Raw genomic sequence first — 6,881 nt, 5'->3', positions numbered from 1 at the left:
GTCCTATCGCTACAGGCCCTACTAAAAAGTCTGTCCCCATCTTTCTTATAAGCCCCCTTTAAGTATTGAAAAGAATTTCAATATTAAGTATTTCAGGGTGAATTTATGCAGATGGGAGGAGCGTGAGGAGCAGCGGGAGGAGGTGTCCCAGCAGGAAGGTTTGAGCCCTGGATGAGGAGTGCAAACATAATGCAAAGCCCTTTAACCCCAGAGCATGGTGGCAGCATCCTGGGGTGGGTGTGTGGGGTCCCCTGGCTCTCGCAGGGCTCTGGAAGGCATTCTGGAGCACACAGGCTGGCAGAGAGCTAAATAAGCATCTTGTTGGCTCCAGCATCCCAGAAAGCACTGTCGGGTTTCTTTCTTTTCCTCTTTTGTTCAGCCATATGAAAAAAAGCGGTCTCAGCAAAACTGAAAGTCACTGTGGGGAAATACCAGGTTTACTGTGGGTTTTTTTTTTTTGCCCTGATTTAACAAAAATACTTTGTTTTGCTTTTTAAAGCTTTTGTAATGCCAGGCTAAACCACTGATTTTCATTTAGACACACCGGTATTTCTCACACTTAATTACTGGCTTTTGCATTTTCCTGTTGCGGTTCAGAAAAGAAACAAGTAACAGCATTGATATTTTCTGCTGCATAAATGCTTGAGTTTTCTTACTCTATCCCACCTCTCTCAGCATAAATCTGCCATTTTGGACCACAAACCCAGAGTTCACTCTGTTGCATCCCATAGCCACGACAGCCTTTCGATGGCTCTGTGGGACCTCTCCCATTTTGAAGGCTCCCTGTTATTTTCTGCTCAGACAAGTGAGACACAGCATTTTGTGTTTTGATATTGCTGCTGCTGCTGCTGGTGTGGGTTAAAACCCTGGGTGGGAATGACAAGACCAAAGATGCTGAGGCCCTCACCGTGCCATGGGATGGCAGATGGATACCCAAAGCCCTGCTGCTCTGCCCTGATAGTGGGTATCCTTGTGCATAGGGCCTGTGGGAGAACGGGGTTCTTGGTAGATGCAACTCAAAATAAGCATGTGCAGGCTATGGAGTGTAGGAAATTCCAAGTTTTTTAATAGTTTTAGTTAAAACACGCCCTGTCCCACACTTTTTTTCATGATAAATCTCAGCAAACATTGTGGCAAACCCCAGAGTGCAAAACTACAGTAAAGCACCATGGAGAGAAATTAGGCTTTTTAATTTTCCCTATTTAGCAAGGTTCTTTCCTTTTTGTGTAAGAATCTTTAATACTAAAATCTTATCTAAAACATCTAACTTTAGTGTCTGGCATAACAACTGCAGCCTGGGAGGCAATCAAGTCCCTTTTAGATTCCCATGTAATAAACTGGTAAACAACAGTAAATTAAATGAAAATGTGCTGGTTTAATTCATAAATTCATCACCTCTGTCAGGCCTAATTTTTTTTTAATATTTCCACCCTCAGTCATTCTATTATTGGAGAGAAAAACTACGCAGTCAAATTTCCTTTATGTTGCTTTAATCGTTGCTCTCTTTGACTTTGAAAAGGACAGTGAGTGTTCTTATATATGTAAATGTGCCTGATGGCTTTGGCTGTTCGTATGCTAAGTGTCCCCCTCCCCCGTAGTCACTGGGGGTATCCCTGGGGCAACCTTAATATAAATATAGGTAGCAAAGTGCATTTTTTTCTTTGTCCAGCTGTGCAGGCTCACATCTGCTGTTCTCAGGCTCAGTGCCAATCATCACAGCTCTCACTATTCATTTTTCCTCGCAGGGGAAGAAAGCACCCAAGACAATCTCCTGCTAAGAAAAAGAAGAGCAATCATCCAAAGATGGAGTATTGCCACTATTTTTGTTACTTTTCTTTTTTTTTATATCTATCCGATGTTACTGGCACAGTGGCAGGCATAGCAAGTAGGTTGGAGATGAAAAAGCATGCAAAAATTACATTAAATATTGTGTTGTAGCTAAATTCTCTGAACACCCATTTGCCCTTGCTCCACATTATATTATTCAAACTAGACAAAGAGAGTACTCTGGAGAGTACTAGCAGATTCCCACCTCCCGCCTCTCCCCATTCTCCAAGGTCATTTAAAACAGGCCAGGGAAGTACACTAGAAGATATTGCAGGGAACAATCCTGCTTTGGCAGGAAAATGCACTGTAAAAACCTACCTGCTCTTTTCTACCTCCCGTTTCTGCGATCCAGATGGATGGCAAAACCCCTTGGCATATTTGTTTTGGTAGTACGTTAAATACCGGGTCTGCCTGTTCAGGCAATGCTGCTTGCCCATCCTACGGTTGAGAGCAATGTGTGCAGCTGGCATTTCCCAAGTTATGTTTGTTTGCCTGTTAAGTCTAGCTTGGAAATGCAAAGGAGCACAAAGAGGGGTTAAACTGATGTAGGCAAAAATTCAAGCTCCAGCATCTGGTAGCAAAAAATGGGAGGCTTTACAAGATGAGCAGCCAGTTTTTTATTACTGGAAGACAAAACTTATCAAAGAAAATAGTTCTGATAAACAATTTTCCCTCATATTTCCCCAAGCACCTACCATCCAGCTTGGCTTTATCGCAGTGAAATAACACCGGCTGCACTTCTCTGTTACTATTTTCATTTGAATTTCTCTAAAGCGATTCTTCAGTGAGAGATTTCCAAAAGCAAGATTAAAACAGGATGAAAGAAATAATTACAGTGTCTTTTGAAACATTGCTTTCTTCCATCAAATGGAAATTGTGAGGAAGCTCGGTGATGGAGGGGGTGCTCCAGGGGTTGCTCCTCCGACCGCTCCCGCCAGGTTGTCCTGCAAATGCCTTGGCCGGGCAGGAACTCCTTCCCAGGCAAAACTGCCAGCCAGCAGCTCCCCCCCGGAGAAGTGCCATCTGCCTTTAGGAAGACGGCGTGGGGATGACCAGGATGACCGTGTCCCCAGCTCAAAGCCAGAAGACATGCTTTTGCTGTCACTGCCTGCAGTGGAGGCAAGTCCTGGCTCTTCTGGCAGAGGCAGATCAAAGCTTGTCCGATGCACACAAACTTTCTACCAGACACCTGGCCTGAAAGCATCTGGAGCGATCAGCCATCTTCAAGGATGCCACCAGTGCTTTCCATCCCAACAACCATGACAGGTACCAGGAGACCAACAGGGAAAGAGCAGGCTGAATTCTTAATCCTTGCCAGCAGTTTCTTCCTTTGTTTTTTGGTGCTGGGCTGTCCAGGTCAAGCTGATGAACTGCTCAAAAAAGGTAAATATTGCTTTAATCTCTTCCTCGAGTTAATCACGCCAAACCACAGGAAGGCAGGTAATAATTCAAGATTAGCAATAGCCTTATGAAGCTCACATTATTATGGTAGATATTTAAAGAATAGCAGCATGCCACATACCTCAGATACTCTAGTTTCTATCTAATCCATTGGTGATTAAATCCCAGACAGCAGAAGGAATTTCACACAGTATCTCCAAATTCAGCATAGTTTGAATGATGCAGATGAATCTCACTTAATCCCTCTTTGTTTCTCACTCCTAACTGTGGAAACAGAATGAAAAGTACAAAGAAAAATCAAACAAAAGGTGAGATGCCAGAGCAGCTATGGATTTAAGTTTGCGAAGGTCCATGCTAGGTCATCATGGCAGTATTAGAGATAGGCTTAATGAACATACACCATCAAAAGAAGAACTTCAAATAAGCCAGAAACACTCAATAGGCCCGATTTTGCAAATGCTTTCATAGAATCACAGAATCATTTAGGTTTGAAAATATCCTTAAGAACATCGAGTCCAACTGTAAACCTAACACTGCCAAGTCCACCACTAAACCATGTCCCTAAGCACCATGCCTACACATCTTTTAAATACCTCCAGGGGTGGTGACGCACCACTTCCCTGGCAGCCTGTTCCAATGCTTGACAACCCTTTTGGTGCAGAAATTTTTCCTAATATCCAATCTAAACCTCTCCTGGTGCCACTTGAGGCTGTTTCATCCCATCCTATTGCTTGTTACTTGGGAAAAGAGACCGACCCCCACCTCGCTACAGCCTCCTTTCAGGTAGTTGTAGAAAGCGATAAGGTCTCCCCTCAGCCTCCTTTTCTCCAGGCTAAACTACCCCAGTTCCCTCAGCTGCTCCTCATAAGACTTGTGCTCTAAACCCTTCACTGGCTTCATTGCCCTTCTCTGGACACGCTCCAGCACCTCAACGTCTGTCTTGTAGTGAGGGGCCCAAAACTGAACACAGTATTTCACAGGACATTAAGGTCTCGTAGTAGTACACTCAAGTATGCACTTAAGTGCGTAATATGAGAAAGTAACTGCCTACGTATGGACCTTAACTTGCAAATACAGGGCTTGACTGTCTTCACATGGCACATTCTCTGAAGAGGAGAGCAGAGCTGGGAGGCTGCAGAGCGAGAGCAGCAGCCCTCACAAACTCATTGCAGGAATGAATCTGCAGCTTCTTTTCATCTCAGATTGTTTGTGAGCAGTCGACGACTTTCTAAGGCCATCCTTCCTTGTTTCCCAAGGGATTTCTGTAAATCAGGAATTGCTCGTTATCAAGCATTAGGACTCAAAATCGTCTGAAATCTTGGTGGTGTTTCTTTGGTTGGCTATCTATCTGGATTGCACCATCTTGTATCCGGTCACAGCTGGAAGGGTGCAACTCTTGAAGGAAGAATTTGGGTATAAATGATAGTAACGCCTCGTTTGGTCCTTGTTGTGCGTTCTCCAATAATTGTTGAATCCAGAATTATTTTCAGTATTTATGCAATTTATCATGGGATAACACATGGAATACTAGAGGGCTGGAAGAGAGGAGCAGCCATGGGCTCTTCTTAAGTAAGTACCCACTGACCATAAAATGCCCCCAAGTCTCCCAGCACAGGCAGCTCCTGCCAGAAACGTTCGAGCACTGTGCTGAGCAGGGTGCAGTGCAGCACGAGGACACCCACCCGAGGATCACCCCAAACCGAGGGCAGGGCGCTTGCAGCCGCCCAGCCCCATCGAACCAGGACATCCCCGCGAGGAACCGCCGCAGCCTCCACCAATGGCTGCAGGTCTCATCTCACAACCTGTCCGCTGCGGGTCGTGGGGCAGCGCCTGGGATTGAGTGCCATAAACCGGCTGCTCTCGCCAGACGTCAAGCCCAAGGGCTGTAAATCTTGGAGGAAGCCTCATGTAGGTACTCGCTCTGTTGCCACCTATTCCTGGGCAGAGGGTGATGTCATCACCCGTGCCACCGCCCTCCCGGGCAGAGCAGCCGGAGAGGCACAGCCAGAGCCACAGCCCTATAGCCGCGGCCAGCCCCGCTTACGTGGGCAATGCTCGCGCAGGGAAGGGTTTGCGGGGAAATCAAGGGGATTACTCGCATGTAATCATCTCCTGCAAGGAGAACCCAGCTTCAAGTATGCGAAGTTGGCAGCGATGGCGGTTGCATACAGTTTTCCATTATGTGTTCCTGGTCGAGTTGCTTCTAGTTTTAACTGTTCAGGTTCTCTAGTTTCCAAGCTTGTTCTTTGCCTTGGGCTGACATTTTTATTAATTTTTTTTTAAGCTGGCAAAATGGTTGAACTGTTTCTGAAAGGCCTTGGAGAAAGTGGTTATTGTTGAGTAACATTGTCATCTCTCTGCATCAATGTATTCAGTTTCAGCGTATTCAAGCTTTGTAGTACATGTGAAAGGTTTGGTTGGTGGTAGTGGTGGTTTGTTTGGTTTGGGGTTTTTTTTTTTTCTGCCCTTATAAAAATCTGTTGGACTTTGTGCAGAGATAAGCTTTGAAAAACTGCTGCTTTGGATTTTTCTGTTTGTTCCTGTCCCCCTTTGCCTCCCAAGGTTTGACGCTAATCTTTAAGTATCTTTTTCCTGGTGTGGCCTTGATTTCAGCTCTATTCAGTTCTTATCTCACGACTGCACTGAACGTGCTCCCTTAGTCTCCTATAAGGGGAGGCAGAGTGAAAGCTACCGATAAGGCACAGTGGCAACTACATTAAATTCTCCATATATTTTCAACTTAAAAATGTGCTGGATAGGAGCTGGGCGGGAGGGGGCAAAAAATATCCTAAGGGGAAGATTCGCCTGTTTGTGCTGCGGGCCATATTTCTGAGCCATGCTTCCAATGACCTCCCTCAGGAAGCAGATTAGCATCAGTCCCTAAATCCCCTCCATTTTGTGATGGGGTACGCTGGTAGGCAGTGCAAGTTCATGTCTGGCACAGAACGGCGAGCGCCTGTCTCCAGCCGGGTGAGACGACACCCACCCACGGACTCGGCTGACGGTACCGAATTTACCTGCACCGAATTCACCTGTACCGCTATCGGCCTTGCTGGGGGGCGCTGGGGGGCACTGCTGGGATGGGGGGGGGGGCACTTCGTGGGCAAGGGGGGCGGACAAGCATCGCCCTGCTCAGCAGGGAAGCGTGCGGCGTGTCGGGAGGCTGCCGCGCTCCCCTCCGGCGGCCGCTCCGGAGCTGCCACCGTCCCCCCCCCGCGCACCGAAAACTTGCCACCCCCTCCAGCCGTGCTGGAGATGCGCGCAGGGCCCGGTGTGAGCTGGTGCCGCGGGAGTCCTGCTCCATCGTTTCCTTATTTGCTTCGGGGTTTAAAAAAAAAATTAAAGGGAAAAAAAAACCCGAAAACTCCAAACTTTTTTCCACCCTCCCTCCCCCTGCCCACGTTGCCGGTGAGGCCGGCAGCGAGCGCCGGCGGGTCGGGCGGGCATCCCCCCCACCTCCGCGGGCGCGCAGCTCCGCGGAGCCGCCTCTCCGCGCTGCCCCGCCGGCCCCGCACTTCCTGCCCGCCGCCGGCCCCGGCCCCGGCCCCGGCCCCGGTAGGCGGGCAGGGCGATACCAAGTGGCCCGTCTCGGCGGGAGCGCCGGCGGCGGGCGGGCCTCCCCTACGCGGGGCGGCCGCGGAGCAGCGGCGCGC

The 6,881-nt window shown here is 48.1% G+C and overlaps 1 long non-coding RNA gene across 1 annotated transcript; it reads right to left on the bottom strand.

Annotated features, from left to right (window-relative positions):
- Nucleotides 1–976: 976 nt before the first annotated feature.
- LOC138689716 (uncharacterized) lies at nt 977–4,005 on the bottom strand. Its single transcript, XR_011328618.1, has 3 exons — nt 3,350–4,005; nt 2,146–3,197; nt 977–1,774 (listed from the first exon to the last, which is right to left on the bottom strand). It is a non-coding gene; the product is annotated as an uncharacterized lncRNA (long non-coding RNA).
- Nucleotides 4,006–6,881: the final 2,876 nt, after the last annotated feature.

The sequence above is a fragment of the Haliaeetus albicilla genome, chromosome 18 (assembly GCF_947461875.1).
Source record: "Haliaeetus albicilla chromosome 18, bHalAlb1.1, whole genome shotgun sequence".
In the NCBI taxonomy this organism is placed as follows: domain Eukaryota; kingdom Metazoa; phylum Chordata; class Aves; order Accipitriformes; family Accipitridae; genus Haliaeetus; species Haliaeetus albicilla.
This window is presented reverse-complemented; position numbering and strand designations above follow the sequence as displayed.